The following is a 17821-nucleotide window of genomic DNA, read 5'->3' on the forward strand; positions in this document are numbered from 1 at the left end:
GGAGGAGGGTGTGTGATCTGAGAAGGTTATATCTGACTTTAGAGATACAGATTTTTTTTTTAACAGTGCTGTGATGTGAGTGATTTTTTTTTCACCCTTGTGGTTCTTTTTTTTTTTTTTTTTTAGCATTTTTCTTTTTCTTTTTTTTTTTTTTTTAAGTTTTTGAGAAAAAAGTATAATCCTCAGAGAAGAAAGATGGAGAACCAAAGGGAAGACTGTCCCCAGCCATGAAGGAGGAGAAAGAAGAGAAACACGACAAGAGGCAACCCAGAGAAGTCAGGGACAGAAAGGGTCTGGGGAGGGCAGGGGCTGAGAATCCAGGAAGGACAGCTTCGGGAGGAAGGAGGCTGGAGACAGTGTTGCAAGCCAGGGTGAGCTGTGCCTGCGCATCTCTGGAGAAACAGAGAATCAGGGCCTCACCCTAAACCTCCTGAATTAGAAGCCTTTCAAGTGACACCCAGACACAGTAGCTTTGAAACATGCCCCCCCCCCCATGATGGTGGTGTGCGGTCAAGGTTGACAACCACTGATTGAAGGCACTGAAAGGGTAGTGAGTCAGGGAAGCAGAGGAGTGTAGTTCATTCTTTCCCACTAAATTTGACAGGTGCAGAAAGGAGTGAATTAAATTAATAAAAGTTACTAGAACATGGTAAAGCACAAACAGGCACCAGGGTCAAGGACGATAGGAGCACATTATAGGCTGAGATGAAGCAGCCCATGGGCAGAAGGGATTAAATATTCGAGGAAGGTGGTCATAAAAGAGAGAGGAAGAGGGGGGAAAAGAATTTGTTTCTAGATTTTCTGTTATTTGTCAGATATTTACATATGCTATCACCATTATTATTTCTTTTACTGGTGATTAATAACCACCATCATTATTATTATTTTTGAGGCCTGTATTACTGTATCCTAGTATTTACTGTGAGGCAACTGAAGCTTAGGAAATGTGTATGAAGAGCAAGGACTCAAACCCACACCCAAAGCAATCAGCCACAGAGCAGGGTCTTGAAGGCACAGTGACTGCTTGTGGTTTAGGGACAGGGTCTGTGCACCACACCACGGAGCAGAAAGCCAGCCTTGCCTTTCTCTCCTGGTGAGCTGCCCACTAATCACTCAACAACCAATCTCACCTACCAGAAGCCAGGAGCACAGCTGAGGGGACCGGCCTGCAGCTGACTGGGAACCCCAAGAAGAAAAGCGAGGTCCCCACCTTCCAAGAGCTCACAGTCCGGACTTACCCAGTGTGCTATCTTTTTCACCAACTATGAAAACTGTCTGACTAGAACAACTCCAAGAAACAGAGTAATCCTTTGCCTTGCAAAGGTCATATAGAAATATTCTGTCATCGAAGATTTCATGTCACCCAGGGGTTCAGGAAATAAATAGGAGTTGCATGTTTTCATGACCCCCAGGAGAGGAGGCAAACGTATCTGGAGTATCACAGGAAGCAGGTGGAGGGTTGTGCATGAAAGATGCATCTCTCCCAGGACTCAGAGAACCAGATGGAATCTCTGGTCATGTTACTGAACAGGAAGCATCAGGTGATGTCGGTGGGCTTCAGGTCCAAAAAGATCACCAAGCATCCTGGGATTTTTAACTTCTTCCTGAGACCTGGCAAGTGGCTGCCAGTGAATATTACTTGCCAGATACTCTGGGGTGACAGGAAAAGTGGCATCAAAGGGGGAAAGCCCAATGTTCCGGTAACTTTTATTTCTGAAACTCGAGAGGCTTTGTTTAGAATATCTCCTTGATACCCGCTCTGGATTAGGAAGCAATCAGCTGCAGCAGTAATCAAGGGCATCAAACACACTTCCCACTTAGTAATTGGTGGGTAACTGTTTGATTCAGACAGTTACTATGGGTTTCCGTACTTTTTTGAAAGAGAAAAATTTGCAATTGTGCATGGTTTTGTTATGACCAAATTAAAAAAAAAAAAAAAAAACTATTAGAAAAAAAAAAATCTGCATTTGCAGAAAATAAGAAAAGGATGCCCCTACCACTGTTTCTGTTCTATTCGTGCGGTGGAAACACCGCACCCTGGAAATTTGGGCTCTGGGGTATCAAAAAAGAAAGCGAAACCCTATTCAGGTTACTGACTATTTTCTTTTGCCCCTTTCACTCTGACGCCTCCTTCTTGTTAGAGAAGGGGAGATTCAACTCCCTGGAGCCCCCGTCCAATATTGTCAAGCTGCTGTTATTCAGATAAGGAAAGAAATTTGACATGGAGACGCTCCCTATCTTGACTGCTGGCAGGAATACCATCTTCGATGTATTAAGCCATTTTTATGATTGTTTTGCCTCTGTGTTTTCTGGAGCAATCTCCGTGGAAGCTGTATGGCCCCGATCATGCGAAACCAATCTGGGATGATCAGTTATTTCTTCTCCAGGTGTCTGGGGTGTTCCGGCTCCCCCAAGCACCTCCCTCACCTTGCAAACCTGGCAGGTTCTGGACATTTTGCATGCTGAAGAAAATCACTGTTTTGCCTCCAGCAAGGAACATAAGTGTTGCAACACTGACTCCTCCTCTAATGAAGAAAGAGTGAACAAGTGCACCGAGTTGAGCTTCTCAGAGAGCCACCCGGCGGGGACCGCGGCGCCCGGGCAGCGACCGACCGAGAGCGCGGGTCTGCAGGGCTTCCCCCACCCCGCCCCCACCCCGCCCCCGCCCCCGCCGCTTTCCGTCTTAGTGGATCCTCTCCCTCTCTCTGGATTTTACCCGCTGTCCGCCAAACAGCTTTACACACAATGATCTCCACGTCCTTTTGCAGGAAGTGCTGACGGACGGATATGGCAGACTTGGCTCCCAGGCAAAAGTGAGTAGCCACCGCCTGGCTGGGCCTGTGGCGGACGCGGGGGCTGCGGGTTCGAAGCCCGCCAGGCGTGCGGCGCCGGGGGCTGCGGGCTCGAGGTCGGCCAGGCGCGGGAGGGCTGCGCTTTCAAGGCCGGCCGGGTGCGCGGCGCTGCGGGCTGCGGGTTCGATGCCCGCCGGGCGCGGGCGGCTGCGCTTTCGAGGCCGGCCAGGTGCGCGGCGCTGCGGGCTGCGGGTTCGAGGCCGGGCTGCGGCTCCCGGAAAGCACCAGAACCCAGCCTGAGGGGGCAGAGGCGCTATCGGGCGGCGGCCGCAGGTGCGAAAGTCCGGGCTCTGACCGCAGGCAGCACTGCTGCCCCCTCGGAGAGAAATTAAAAGTGCCCCCTCCCCCTGACAGCAGCGCACCTTGGTCTTTTGTAAAGGCGTCGTCGGATGCGCCCTGGAGAGTGAGTTTCGGCGTGACCGTGGCATTCTCGCAATGTAAATTATTTACGTGAAACTGGAAAGAAAATACAGCGGGAAGGGGCTCGGGCAGGTGAGGCGATGCCCGCGGGCTCGCGGGGTCTCCCGGCGGCGGCGCCGCGGACTCCCGGGCAGCCGGTGGGGAAAGTTCAGGGTCGCCGGTGCTGGCCCGAAAGGCGGGGCTCCCGCGCGAAGGCAGCGAGCGCCGCGGCAGGTCCGAGGCTCCCGCCGGAACCGTAGCCCCGAGCGGGGGCGGGAGGGAGGCCTTCCAGCCTGGGAGGCAGCGGCAAGCCGAGCCCGCCGGCGGGGAGCCGCACACTCGCGGGACCGCGGAGCCCGGCGCCGTGCGGGGGACAGCGGGGCGGGAGTGCCAGCCCTTCCAGCAGGAGAATATCCTTGTAGTGACCTCTACCTGTGTCCTGGCGAAGCAGCGCACGTTGCCCTAATAAGCAATTTAGGGTTTTCTGTGATCGGACTTGAAAACGGTGGCAAAATAGTATTATTAATCTGGAGAGATTCGTTTGTTTTCATTCATCGCGTTGGCTGGTAAAGATTCTCCCCCAGTCTCCTGCTTCTTGGTCAGTGGAGTGCTGCTATTCCTAGCCGTGCCTCTGGCTGTGCAAACTCGGTCAAGGCAGTCATCCTCTCTGGGCCTCCCTCTTTCTTGCAATATTTAAGCAAATTAATCAAATTAATCATCCCATATATAGATATACATATATACACGTGTGTGTGTGTATATATGTGTGTGTGTGTATGTATCATTAAACATAATATGTGTATATACATAGTGTATTTTATATATAATTATATATACTATATACTATACATTATATAGTGTATGTATTCTATATTATAAATAATATATGGGGTAAATATGCTGGATGGTATAAGGAAGAAGCAGATGAAATTTTTAATTTTAGTGGTTTTTAAATATTGGAACTCATGGGTCCTTTTGAGAATTAGCTGTGAGTCCTCTCCCAAGGGGCAAAAATATTCTTATGTAATGTACATAAAGTTTTGCAAGCAATCCCTCAGGGTTTGTAGTTGCTCCCTGAAGACCTGAACCCCAGATAAACATTCATTTCCTTCCTTCTGAGAACCTTTTGTATTGAGACCACCCAGCTAAACCTCTGCTGGCCGCTGGGCTGGCAACGTAAGTAATAATCTATAGCCAGCCCTCCCATGGGGTCTGAAGTCAGCCATGCTGATGAAGGAGAAAGCACTCCTGCCGTGAGTAAGCTCCTGGGATAGGGTTTCCCAAAGGTTTCACCAATCTCTGCCTCTGGGGAACCTTCCTCACAAACTCTTTTCATGACTTTCCAAAGGGAAGGTCCTCAACCCTGGAGTTTTCAGTCCTGTACACAACACTCTAGGGCCACCTGTAGAAAGTGACTGTCTCAAAGATAGATCTTCATGTCACCTAGCTGGATGTCAAACAGTGAAGCCAAAAGCTTTGTTTTGGAACAGAGCGCTGTTCACTCCCATGTGTGTAGTAGGGATAGTAATAGTGTTCTTTTGGACCTCGGCACTTTTCTTTTAAAGTACTAAGGACTTGTATTGGGGTATCTGGGTGCTCAGTTGGTGAAGGGTCCAACTCTTAATTTTGTCCATGCTGGGCATGGAGCCTGCTCAAGATTCTTGCCCTCTCCCTCTGCCCCTTACCTCTCGAAAAGAAAAAAAAATAATTAAAAAAAAAAATTAAGTACTAAGGACTCCTGTCTTGTGGGACCCAAGTCTTCCATTGCCAGTGCCAGCAGGGTACAGCAGAGGACACATGGAGCTTTGGAATCTGACAGACCGGGCTTCAAATCTTGACTCCCACACTTGGACAGGTCACTGAACTACTCTAAGCCTCGCTTTCCCTGTTTGTAAATGGGGAACAATACTGTCTTTCTTGCACAGTTATTAGGAAAATGGAAAATGAGAAATGGAAATGCCCGGTTTATAGTCAGTAGGAAGCTGGTATTATTAATATTAACATGAAGTTATCAGTAAGTGTTAAATAGTTTTATACTTTTCTGGAGCAACTTACTCTTCTATGGGGCTTATGTCAGCAAAAGAAGGAGTGAAGTCAATTCTGCTCTAATTATTCTCAAAGATGAGGGGTGGATTCAGAATATACAGTTGGCTTTACTGTTTCACCTTTGTCAAGCAGAGCACTCTGTGTGGCCAGCAAATAAAGTGTGTCCAGACTGACATATGTTCTCGACCCTTACTCCCAATTCTCTTTTGGCCTGTAATCTTGAACATGACATAGGTAGCTCTCTACTTCTAGCAACAGACACTGCTGCATGGACACTGCAGAGCTCTCATGGTTGCACCCATCTCCAGAAACCCTCGAGACTGTCTCTGTACAGAAAATTGTGTCCACTGTCATTGTTCGAAGGGTGGCATAGATATAGCCAATTCAGTTTATCCCATCTCTCCATCCATCTCTGCGTCTCTGTCTCTCTCTTTGGTACTGGCCCTTTGGTTGCAAGAAGCTGGATGACATTGAGATGTAGGAAAGAAGTATCAGAATCCTAAAAGGAAATTGAATACCCTCAAAGTGGCCATTCCAAAGATGGACAGGGATAGTCTGGCAAGGCAAAGATGACAATACTGATACCAACTTTCCACCGAGCCTTCAAGATGGACTAAGCACTTTGCTATATGATCTCAATTAATTCTCATAGCAACGCTGCAGGGTATGAATTATCATGTAGAGCTTTACAGATACATTGAGACTTAAAAAAGTGTGCATAACTTGTCCAATCTGCATAGCTGCTAAAAGACAGAAGAACCAGGATCCAAACCCAGGTCTGTTGGACTTGAACGCTCACTCTTTTTGCACTGCCTCGTGCCTCCACGCTCCCTGGCATCAGAAGGTTGCTTCATGCCAATTGCGTCCCAACCCAGTTCTTCTTCAGAGCATTTAGAGCAGGAATAACCTTATCTTCTAGATGATTTAAGCAGAGTGAACATACACTTTGCATGTGATACATATTAACAGGCAGCAACAATGAAATGGCCTATGAAGAAGGATGTTCCCAACCCTTTCCAGACTGAGCTGGAAGTCGAGTTAGGCAACACCAGGCCGGGGCAGGCTAGGCTGGCTTCCAGCCACCAATTCCCTGAGCCTCTCTTTTAGGTTGAAAAGAGCTCTGTAATGTTCGCTCTTGACTACTTTGAGAATCAGGACACCATTTACAGTTACGTCCCCGTGTGAACTATTTATTCACTCATTTATTCATTTAACAAACACTTGCTGAGCTCTGAATAAGGCAGACAACGTCCCAGCTCCTGTGGAGCTTCTGTAGTAGAGAGAGTGACAGATCAGAGGCAGTGAGCAAACGCAGAAATAAGATAATTTCAGATACTGAAAAATGCCATGAAGAAAGTAAATAAAGAGAGGCAGGGGCTCAAGAGAGCAGGGCTTGGAGGCAACTTGAAGAGGGGCAGCCGAGACGGTGTCCACAGAGAGGTCACTCTTGAACTTAAACCTGCATAAGAAGCGGGAGCCAGCCTGATGAAGGTCTGCGGAAAGGGCTGTCTTCACAGAAAAACCTCCAGGGAAAGCTCTGGAAGTGGAATAAATGAAACATTAGAGCCTCAAAGATAGTGAGATGGAGCCTTGCAAATCAATTTGAGTTTTAAGTAGGAGAAATTCCTCATTGACTGCCTATCATACTCTTCATGGCTGTGCTGTGTACTTACCTCCTATCTTATTTAACCTCCCCAACCATCTGGCGAGTTAGCTATTTTTGTCTTGACTTAATAGTAGAGGAAACCAAGATTCATAGCAGGTAAGCAGCTAGCACAAGGTCACAAAGCTGGTCTTAGAACCCGGTAGTCTGTTTTGCTCCAAAGCCTAAAACCTTTTGCTAACACAGCATGTGGCCTTTGAAATAATCTCTTCCAGAAGATTGCAAGGAGCTAATAGACGGAAATTGTCAAAAGTGTATTAGGTGACTAAATGCTGACAGGCGATTTGTATATCATGCCCCAAATTCCAGTGAGTGTGTCTAAACTTGCTCAGTGCAGCACACTAGCCCTAGCCACGTGTGATGACTGAAAAGTTGAAATGTGATTAGTCCAGACTGAGAAGAGCTGTAAGTGTAAAAATATACCCTAATTTCAAAGACCTAGGGGAAAAAAAAAAAAAAAACGCACTTCATTAATTCTTACACTGATCATATGTTAGGATGGTAACATTTTGGATGCTTCGTTTAGATGAAATATACTATTAAAATGAATTTCATCTGTTTCCTCTTAATTTCTTAATGCAATTAATAGGAAAATTTAATTGCACATATGACTTGCATTATGTTCGCATTTAACACAACTGGTATAGACCAATGAGTTGACAAATATATGATAGGAAAGTTTCCTCCCTTCTTCTAACACCATTTCTTCTCATTTTTGGTTCAGACTTCTCAAGTCTTACCCAATGGACAAATCTCAGACCAAAGGGTCATTTTGAATCTAAATTTAGGTTTACCTTAAAGTTACTTCCCAGGACAATGTCTTTTGTCATTCTGGCACTCGTAAAATCAGATTAGGAGACAGCTAGGGCTTCATGTTTGTGTGTAAAGCCCATCAAATAAGACATCTCACTGGGGTGATGTTGCTTCCTCTCTTCCTCTCGCTTAAAGCAGCCTGAACAACATGCAGTCCCAGTTTCCAGAAGGACTGCTCCAAGAATATAACAGAAGGCCATTTTGGTTTCTTTTGTCTGCTGGCTAAAGTGGTCTTTGAATATCATATCACCAAAGTAAAGATGTGGTTTTTTCCTTGCAGTTTCATGTATGCCAAAGGGAGAGCAGTCCGATTTCTGAAGTTGTTAGAGGAAGCCTCTGACTTGAGATATCGGAGGTCTGGGTTCTACTTTGTCTACTGGTTTCTGTGTTAGCCCTCACCCTGCTTCCCCCAACAATACTATAGTAAGTTCAGAGATGATGAGATAATGCCACATAAAATGCTCATGAAGAAATGATTCTGCAGATGTTGGCTATGGGTACCACTGAATCTTTTCCATGGGGAAAAGATTCCTTTCTGTAGCTTGAGCAAAACATTATATGGAATGTTCTGGGATGCCTGGGTGATCAGTTGGTTAAGCATCTGCCTTCGGCTCAGGTTCATGATCCCAGAGTCCAGGGATCAAGTCCCACTTTGGGCTCCTTTCTCAACAGGGAGTCTGCTTCTCCCTCTGCCTACTGCTTCCCCACTTGTGCTCTTTCTTTCTGACAAACAAATAAATAAAATCTTTTAAAAAGAAGAAGAAGGAGGAGAAGCAGAAGAGATGTTCTTTTGGATATGCAAATAGTGTTTGTTCATTTTCACTTGAAATCTACATCTGGTGGGGGGATGACAATGTGAAGCTGAGCACAAGTGAATTTTAGTAAATTTATATCAACAGGAGCCGCATCTTTCAGCATCTTCTAAGCCAAGAAGTCTGTGCCAGACTCCATAGGGAAAATAACAGAGCAAAACAGGTCTTTGTTCTGGGGAAGCAGGTTATCTTGTTGAGAAGATGGGCATAAACAGAAAAACACCAGGAGCAATGTCAGACAATATTCTCCCAGTGTTATGTGAATGAAACAGAATTTGGAGATTCCAGAGGGCAGTGTACCTGAGAAACAGAAGGTATGAGATGGACATCAAAGGACATAAACTGAGGCTGAAGACAAATGGAGCTGGGGAGAGAGGGTATTTTTTCCAGTAAGAAAACATGCACGTAGTCCATGTAGGCCCATGACAATAGGAATGTGCAGGGATGGTTTGTCGTTGTGAAAAAAAAAACAAGTGGCATCGCTGGAGAAACTTTTACAACATACTGATTCCTCAACGCACTCCCACAGTTTTCATTTAATCAGTTTAGGAGTAGGGACTACTCGGTATTATTGTTGTTGTTGTTTTTAATTTTTAAAAAAATTAAAAAAAAATTTTTTTAAATTCTCCAGAATATTCTAAAATGAATATTCTAAATCAGAGTTGAAAACCATTGAGGAAAAAACACAAGGTTTTTAAATCATAGTCATAGGAAGTAAAATTTAAAGGGTAATATTTTAAAGGGGAGTCAATGGACAATCAAGAATTCTGGTCTTTATGGAAATTGATATACATGTATATTTCTTTTTTCTTTTCTTTTCTTTTTTAAGTAAGCTCCATGCCTAGTATGGAGCCCAGCATGAGGCTTAAACTCATGGCACTGAGATTAAGACCTGAGCTGAGATCAAGAGTCGGATGCTTAACCAATTGAGCCACCCAGGCGCCCCTATATATATATATATATATTTCTATGTAGTCTTTTTAATTCACTGGTAACTGTTATCCATAGTGATCCTATCCACTTGGGAGTGGCTAAAAGTTGTAATTCGCTCCCTATTTCCTTACTCTGTGTGTTCTTGCACTGTCTTGTAGTCAGTCCTAGCTAAGTGTGTGACAGCTGGTATGTCACAGCCGCTTGGATCCACCAGGCTTGGTGTAATCTTTGCGAAGGGCTTTATCATTGTGCCCATTTGTGCCCACGGTAGCTATTTTACAACAATCTGTAAACTTCCCTCACCTCCTCAACTTGACAAATTGGGCAATAGAGTTTAATTACTTGCCTTGGACCTTGAGGCTAACTGGCAATGGAGGTGAAATTAGAATTCTCAGCCACTGCATTCCCCGTATCTTATTTGGCTCCCAAAGCGAGGCAGCCCAGCCTTATGCTACTGTTAGAATACTCTGTCCTGGCAATGCTGTTTCTTCAGTGAATGAGTCAGTGTTACAGATCAGTAGGTGAGAGATGACAGGTTGGCCCGAGCTGCAGCACTGGGATGGTGAGTATCAGCAGAGGCAGGGACAGCCACAGCAGTCTCCGGAGGACCATCCCTATCATCTGGGAGTTCCTATTCCAGTGAAAGTCTGGCCAGGCCTATGATAGAAATTCCAGCCCTACCTCTGTGAAGTGAAGTCTCCTGGGTCCCATAGCTTGTGGGCTATTCTAATTCCTCTCCAAAACTCCCGTTCGTGGACAGGATATTGATTTTTGTTACACGTCTGAAAAGAAGAGAAGAAAGCCCAGCTGTTTTTACAGCTGCATTTTTAAAAGAATTATTTACGTGTTTTGGGAACTTCTGGGTTTATTGGCAATGGTGAGGCTGGGAGGTCTTTATGAAAGGTAACAGAAGAAAGCTAGAGTCTGGGCACTAGACTCTTTAGAACTAAGAAGGGCAGCTAATTTTGCACCCTCCACCAATGGTTATTTCCTTTTTATCCATCTCCAAATCCATTACCGATTTAAGAACAATTTCCATATCTTCTGTTAGAGCAAAAAGAAAGTCTCTAGAACAGTAGTCCTCAGCACCGATTGCTCGAGACAGGCATCTCGGGAGCTTTAAGAATACAGATCCCCAGGCCCCATCCATAGATCCATTGAATCAAGATTTTGGGAATGCAGCAAGGGCATCTGTATTTATTTACAATTCTCCAGGTGACTATAATGTGCATCAGTATGAGCTGATCTTACTGCTCAGCTAAAATCCAAATCTTAATTTCTTATTCGTATTTCTCCTTTTGTCTTGTTTTAGATCACATGACCCCAGAGAACCATCCAAACTATATTTGGGTTGTCATTCTACTCCTTGGGAAACATGGTCTCCAGCATAATATTAAGTCTTCTACCTATCTAAACTAACTCCAAACTCCGAATGCCCAGCATAGCCTCATGATGAAAACTTCTGTAAGTGCAATTTGGAGATCAGATTGCCAGAAGCTTGATAACTATGAGATTGAGAGATAGAGGTTAAGCATCCCTGCCACTCATGCATTAAATTTCCCAATTGCTATGTTGATCTTTAGCAATACTTGCTTTCCTCTCTCAGCCATTTCAAAGCCAATTAACTCCATTGTTGTTCACACCCTTATTAAAAATATAATTACAGCAGTATTCTCTAGGGATTGTCATTGGATAGACTTTACAACGTGAAATGGCCAAGAACTAACTAGGTTGTGTAAACCATCTCAGCCCTGAGAAATCATATGGGATGCAGGGGACTCCCAGCCCCACGGTAGGCTAGGTGAGTCATGAATTTTAGTGTGGAAAGAAACAGTTACAAGTCACCCAAATATATCATAACCTAGGATACAGAAAATGGGTGTGGAATCAATTTGACAACAATTATTTGAGAATAATTATCCAGGGTCTAATTAACCATTTTCAGAAGGTTGTGTTAATGCCAAAAAGCAACCAAGTTTTGGGTGCCTGGGTGGCTCAGTCATTTAAGCACCTGCCTTTGGCTCAGTCATGATCCTGGAGTCTCGGGATTGAGCCCCACGTTGGGCTCCCCGCCCAACAGGGAGTCTGCTTCTCCCTCTGCCCCTCACCCTGCCCATTCTCACTCTCCCTCCCTCTCCCAAATGAAAAATGGTTAAAAAGGAAGCAACCAAATTTCTATATAGATTTGGAGGGAAGGAAAGAAAGAGAGTGATGTACCATTGTAGTTTTCTGGAGTGTTGAAGTTGCAGAGTTAGAAGATAAGAAATCATGAAGGAGGTTGCAGAGAGTAGCATCAGCAGAGCCCTCCTGGGAGCCAAGCATCATGGATGTCCCCAGTTTTCATTCACTCAACTTTGATGGAGGGCCCACTACAGCCAGAGGCTGTTACATGACCTGGAAGGAGAGTGATAAAGTTTCTGCTCACATGGAATTTATACGTCATTGAGAGGAAAGAGATACTCCACATTGAGAAGCCAATAATTAAAATCCAGTAAGTTGGTTAGTGCTTTGCAGACAAATGAAGGGAGGTCAAGGGCATGGCGTCTGATGAGGGCTGCTTTGAATAGAATCACAAGAGGTGTGCTCTCTGATGTGGTGGCCTCTGAGCTCACACATCAGTGTCAAAGCAATACAGAGGTCAGGGAAAAAGAAGGCCAGGTAGAGGGAACAACAAGACGCCCTGAGGTTGGTAAAGGGTTGTCACGTTCAGGAAACAGAAAGGAGACCACTATGGCTGGATCTCATGGAGGAAGAAATACAGCGTCAGATGGGGAAACAGTCCAGAGGGTAGAGGTCATGGGATGAAGTTAGGATTTTAAGTTCTTTAAGGAAATCATTGGGAGGTTTTAAGGAGAGGAGTGATGTGTTCTTTTTTAAATTCAATTAATTAACATATAGTGTGTTATAACATACCTTATAACATGTATTATTAACACAGAGTATAGTTTCAGAGGTAGAATTTAGTGATTCATAGTTGCATATGACACCCAGTGCTCATCACATCATGTGCCCCCCCCTTAGTGCCCGTCACCCAGTGACTCCATCCCCCCCACCTCCCCTCCAGTGACTCTCAGTTTGTTTCCTAGAGTTAAGTGTCTCTTAGGGTTTGTCGCGAGAGTATTATGCTAAGCAAACTAAGTCCATCAGAGAAAGACAATTATTGTAAGATCTCTCATATTTGGAATTTAGAAACAAAGCAGATGATCATAGGAGAAGGGAGGGAAAATAAAATAAGACAAAATCGAGCGTAACGTGTTCTACATTGCATTTTAGAGCTCTCTTGGGCTTCAGGGTGGAGAATGCAGTGTAGACTGGAAGCAGAGAGGGAATGTGGCAGGTCCAGCAGGGAAGGATGGATCAGCTAGGATGGGGGCAGGAGAGTAGAAGAAGCATGGGGTTCAGGAGTGATTCTGGAGGTAGGGTCAGCAGGCCATCCAGGTGGATAAGGCCAGCATCAGTAACGGCAGACCTAGTCCTGTCTGAGGTCATTGCTCCCACCCCATCCCTACTCAGGTCACTGGTTACGAGCCAAAATGGAGTAACATCTAATGCTATTTGGAAGCATTAGGGATTTTACGTTAGCTTATTTAAGCAGGAAAAAAAAAAAATCAAATTCCTGTCCAGGGAGAAATTTGTTTGCTGCTTTTTACCTCCTAACCCTTAAAATGTCATCCTGTCTCATAAGACTGTTTTGTTGATTACTACGCTTTCCGTAAAGGCTAGAAAAGTCACATTCACATTCCTAAGTTTATCTTTTTTTCCGAGTTTTTTGAGACTCTGGTTGCATTTACTGAATTCTTCATGCCATCAGACATGTACACACGGCTTTTTGCCATTGGTCCATTTTCCCAAGTAAATGCTGACATCATAATAGCAAGCATGGAATGAGCACTTACAATATCCAAGGCATTGTTTTAAGAATTCACATTTATAATTCACATTATAAATTCACACTTATTCTTCCCAGCCACCCTCTGACTCAGTATTCTTATCACTATCACTTTATAAATGAAGAAACTAAGGCAAAAAAGAAAGAAAGAAGAAAGAAAGAAAGAAAGAAAGAAAGAAAGAAAGAAAGAAAGAAAGAAAGAAAGAAAGAAAGAGGTGAAGTCACCTATCTAAGTTCACACAGCTGGTAAGTCACAAAGCCAGGTTTTGCACGAGTCTGGAAGCAGAGCTCCAGGTTCTCAGTCACTAAGTTGTGCTGCTTTCCCTCTGTCTCCTTTTCGCTCTTTCTTTTGTAACTGAAATTGCTACTTTCAAAATCAGACTTGTTTCCCCTGCAAAAATCCCCACCACGAAGAGGTGCTTTGGTGGGCCAGGGCTTCTGGAAGCGGAACTGGAGAGGAAATGCCATTTAAGCCACCCAGCCAAGGTGGGAAGAGAATCTCCCCGCCCCAGGGAGCTGCTGGAAAAATGCCCCCTCTTCACCCTATCTCATCTTCTGCCCACCACTCAGTTCCTGTGTTGTGCCCACCTATTGGTCTCTTCTCAAAAGATGAAAGAACTCAAAGTTTCTCAATAAGTTGTGGAACAAATTCTGGTTGCTCTTCAAGATCATCTGAGGCTGGCCTTTAGAAACCTACCACAGCAAGGGTGTCATCAGATATAATGCTCAATAATTTATCAGTAATTTACCAGTTGCATATAATACCCAGTGCTCATCACATCACATGCCCTCCTTAATCCCCGTCACCCAGTTACCCCATTCCCCACCCACCTCCTCTCTGGCAACCCTCAGTTTGTTTCCTATAGTTAAGTGTCTCTCATGGCTTTTCTCCCTCTCTGATGACTTCTCATTCAGCTTTCCCCTCCCTTCCCTTATGATCCTCTGCATTGTTTCTTATATTCCACATAGGAGTGAAACCAAATGATAATTGTGTTTCTCTGACTGACTTATTTTGTTCAGCATAATACTCTCTAGTTCCATCCATGTCAATGTAAATGGTAGATATTCATCCTTTCTGATGGCTAAGTAATATTTCATTGTATATATGAACCACATCATCTTTATCCATTCATCCGCCAATGGACATCTAGGCTCTTTCCAGTTTGGCTCTGGTAGACATTTTTGCGATGAACATTGCAGTGCAGGTGCCCCTTCAAATCAATACATTTGTATCTTTGGGTTAGATACCTAGTAGTGGAATTGTTAGCTCATGAGATAGCTCTATTCTTAACATCTTGAGGAACCTCCGTAGTATTTTCCAAAGTGATTGTATTAGCTAGCATTGCCACCAGCAGTGTAGGAGGGTTCCCCTTTCTCTGTATCCTTGTCAACATTTGTTTTTTCCTGTCTCATTAATTTTAGCCATTCTGACTGGTATGAGGTGGTATCTTATTGTCATTTTGATTTGTATTTCCCTGATGCCAAGTGATGTGGAGCATTTTTTCACATGTCTGTTGGCGATTTCTATGTCTTCTTTGGAAAAGTGTCTGTTCGTGCCTTCTGCCCATTTCTTGACTGGATTATTTGGGATTTGGGTGTTGAGTTTGTTAAGTTCTTCATAGATCTTGGATACTAGTTCTTTATCTGATGTATCATTTGCAAATATCTTCTCCCATTACGTCAGTTGCCTTTTAGTTTTATTGACCATTTCCTTTGCTGTGAAGAATACTTTTATTTTGATGAAGTCCCAATTGTTCATTTTTGCTCTTGGTTCCCTTGCCTTTGGAGACGTGTCTAGCAAGAAGTTGCTGCAGCCTAGATTGAAGAGGTTGCTATGTTCTCTTCTAGGATTTGATGGATTCCTATCTCACAGTTAGATCTTATATCCATTTTGGGTTTATCTTTGTGTATGGTGTAAGAAAAAGGTCCACTTTCATTTTTCTACATGCAGTTGTCCTTGCTAGGACAACAAAAAGAAATAAAAGACATTTAAATTGGCAAAGAAGAAGTCAAACTCTCACTCTTTGCAGATGACATGATACTTTATGTGTTACCACATTTTTACTCTAAAAATATTGAAGATTCTCTCCACAGTTTCATTATTATAAGTGAAGTAAGCCTGGGGAACACAGTAGTCCAGACTATTTTCTCTACCCTCCATTGTATATCTTCTTCCAGAAAATTCTCTCAAGTTACTTGGTTTTCCAATAATCAGCATGAAAGTAAGAGACCTCCCTCCTTTCATAATGGTAGTATCAGCAATGAATTTAACAGAATTGACATTTATACAAAGAAATGTATTAAAGATTATCCCTTTAGTGAATTCTTCAATAATAACTGTAGAGGCAATAATTGTAAAAATTCATCTTCTATGATGGAACTTTTAATTTATTACATATTTCAGTTAAATAGAAGGCATTTTTTTGCTCCATTTGCCATAGTGTAATTTTCTCTAGAAACTGAAATGCATTTATTAGAAGTGCTGAATTTATGTAATCAAGTCATCAAACTGTTCATTCAATTGTTTGATTTTTCAATAGAAGTATTATTTTAAAATGTTATACAATATATGTCAGATATTTCCTATGGTTATAATAACTTTAAAAGTACAAAGGAAAAAGAGAACTATAGTTATAGTTGCATTAGATTTTCATCTTATTTAAGTTAGAAAGACTGCAGTGAGACACCAATTAATTTAAAAAGTTTGAAAGCCATTTGGAGTCTTTGAATATCTTCCAAATAGCTTAGAACCCTATAGATAGCTTCACTTAAAAGAATCCATCTTCAGGGGCGCCTGGGTGGCTCAGTGGGTTAAAGCCTCTGCCTTTGGCTCAGGTCATGATCTCAGGGTCCTGGGATTGAGCCCCGCATCAGGCACTCTGCTCATCAGGGAACCTGTTTCCCCCACCCCCACTTCTGCCTGCCTCTCTGCCTACTTGTGATCTCTGTTTGTCAAATAAATAAATAAAATCTTTAAAAAAAATTCATCTTCAAACCAATACGGTAATTTCAAACCAAAAAGGTAATCCTCTTTTATTGGACAGGTTTGACTAAGTACTCAGCAAAAAGTGAGAGTGAATATGTACTAATGTGGATATGTCCAGAAACCAAGTCATTCAAATATCAGAGCAATGTGATAGGATCTGTTTAGTCACAAGTATGACTCCATCCATCACCTCATTCAGGGTTTGACTAGAAGTTTTATTTCTCTCTTAGCGAACTTTTCTGATTTTGCTTTTCAAAGGACATCACTGAAATCATAACACTGTTCAGACCTGTGACTTTTAAAACTCTATTTATTTTTGTACATGGTTTAAAATTCGAGGTATAGGGGCACCTGAATGGCTCAGTGGGTTAAAGCCTCTGCCTTTGGTTCAGGTCATAATCTCAGGGTTCTGGGATAGATCCCCTCATCAGGCTCTCTATTCAGCAAGGAGCCTGCTCCCCCCCACCACCGCCTGCCTCTCTGCTTACTTGTGATCTCTGTCCAATAAATAAATACATCCTTTTAAAATAAAATAAAACAAAATAAAATAAAATTCAAGGTGCAAAAGAATGTTCATTTAAAAATACTTCTCTCTCCTATCTCACAGCCAGCCATTGCCTCCATGGGCAATCATTTTTAGTGGATAATTATCAAAAATATGCCATGCTTTTATGAAGATACACTAGCTATATGAATATGGACTTTTTTTTTTAGTTATTTCATAACTGAGATACTATGATCCCTTGAAACCAGAGCCTGCTTTCTATTGCAGACCTCCCAGTCCTACTAACACTGATTCTATATTGGTCCCAGAACTTCCTGTCTAAACTCAAGTGTATCATTAAGTGTGGCTAATAGAGGATGAGTTTTCGGAGAAGGGTTCATCCAACAAGTACAGAGGAGGAGATGAATTTACATGAGATGTCCATGTGTGGGTATTGGAAGGCATATGCTTTCAAAGGTGATTTTACAAATAATCCAGATGGATTTATATTAGAGTGAGAGTTACCGCACTGTGCCTTACTTTCTCATCTCTACAATCAAGACACAAATACATCCATTCCACAGTTGATGGGAGAATAAGACAAGAAGAGAGTATATAGAACCCTTGGCACCAAGAAAGCACTCCATTCATGGGAGTCATTAATTTCACCTTCATCAAAGAACCCATGATTTAATGGGGAGACCAACAAGTGTGTAGACAGTGAGGCAAAATTTCCAAGGGCACGGACTCAGTGTGGGGTCTGAGCTTAGCATGATTAATGAGCCTGTAAGTCTCTCAAAAATCCCATCTGTGTCATTCAGTTCAACCACTTCCCTTTTTTCCTGCATTTAATCAGCAGACCAACATGGCACCTCTAGCTGGCAGTCCTTATAAAAGAATTTACCTTTTGTTTCCTTTGCCTTTGGAGACGGATCTTGAAAGAA

General features: G+C 43.2%; 1 protein-coding gene across 3 annotated transcripts in view; it reads left to right on the plus strand.

Annotated features, from left to right (window-relative positions):
* Window positions 1–2136: 2136 nt before the first annotated feature.
* The window catches only part of PRLR (prolactin receptor), a 170090-nt gene continuing 154405 nt past the window's right edge, over window positions 2137–17821 (plus strand). Inside the window, exons 1-2 of one of the 3 annotated variants that reach the window (XM_082725870.1) lie at window positions 2137–2624; window positions 2769–2813. The gene's annotated coding sequence lies outside the window, so the exon portion shown is untranslated. The other 2 variants (XM_082725873.1, XM_082725872.1) reach the window with 2 other exon arrangements.

This window comes from Mustela nivalis, assembly GCF_964662115.1.
Source record: "Mustela nivalis genome assembly, chromosome: 3".
Taxonomy (NCBI): domain Eukaryota; kingdom Metazoa; phylum Chordata; class Mammalia; order Carnivora; family Mustelidae; genus Mustela; species Mustela nivalis.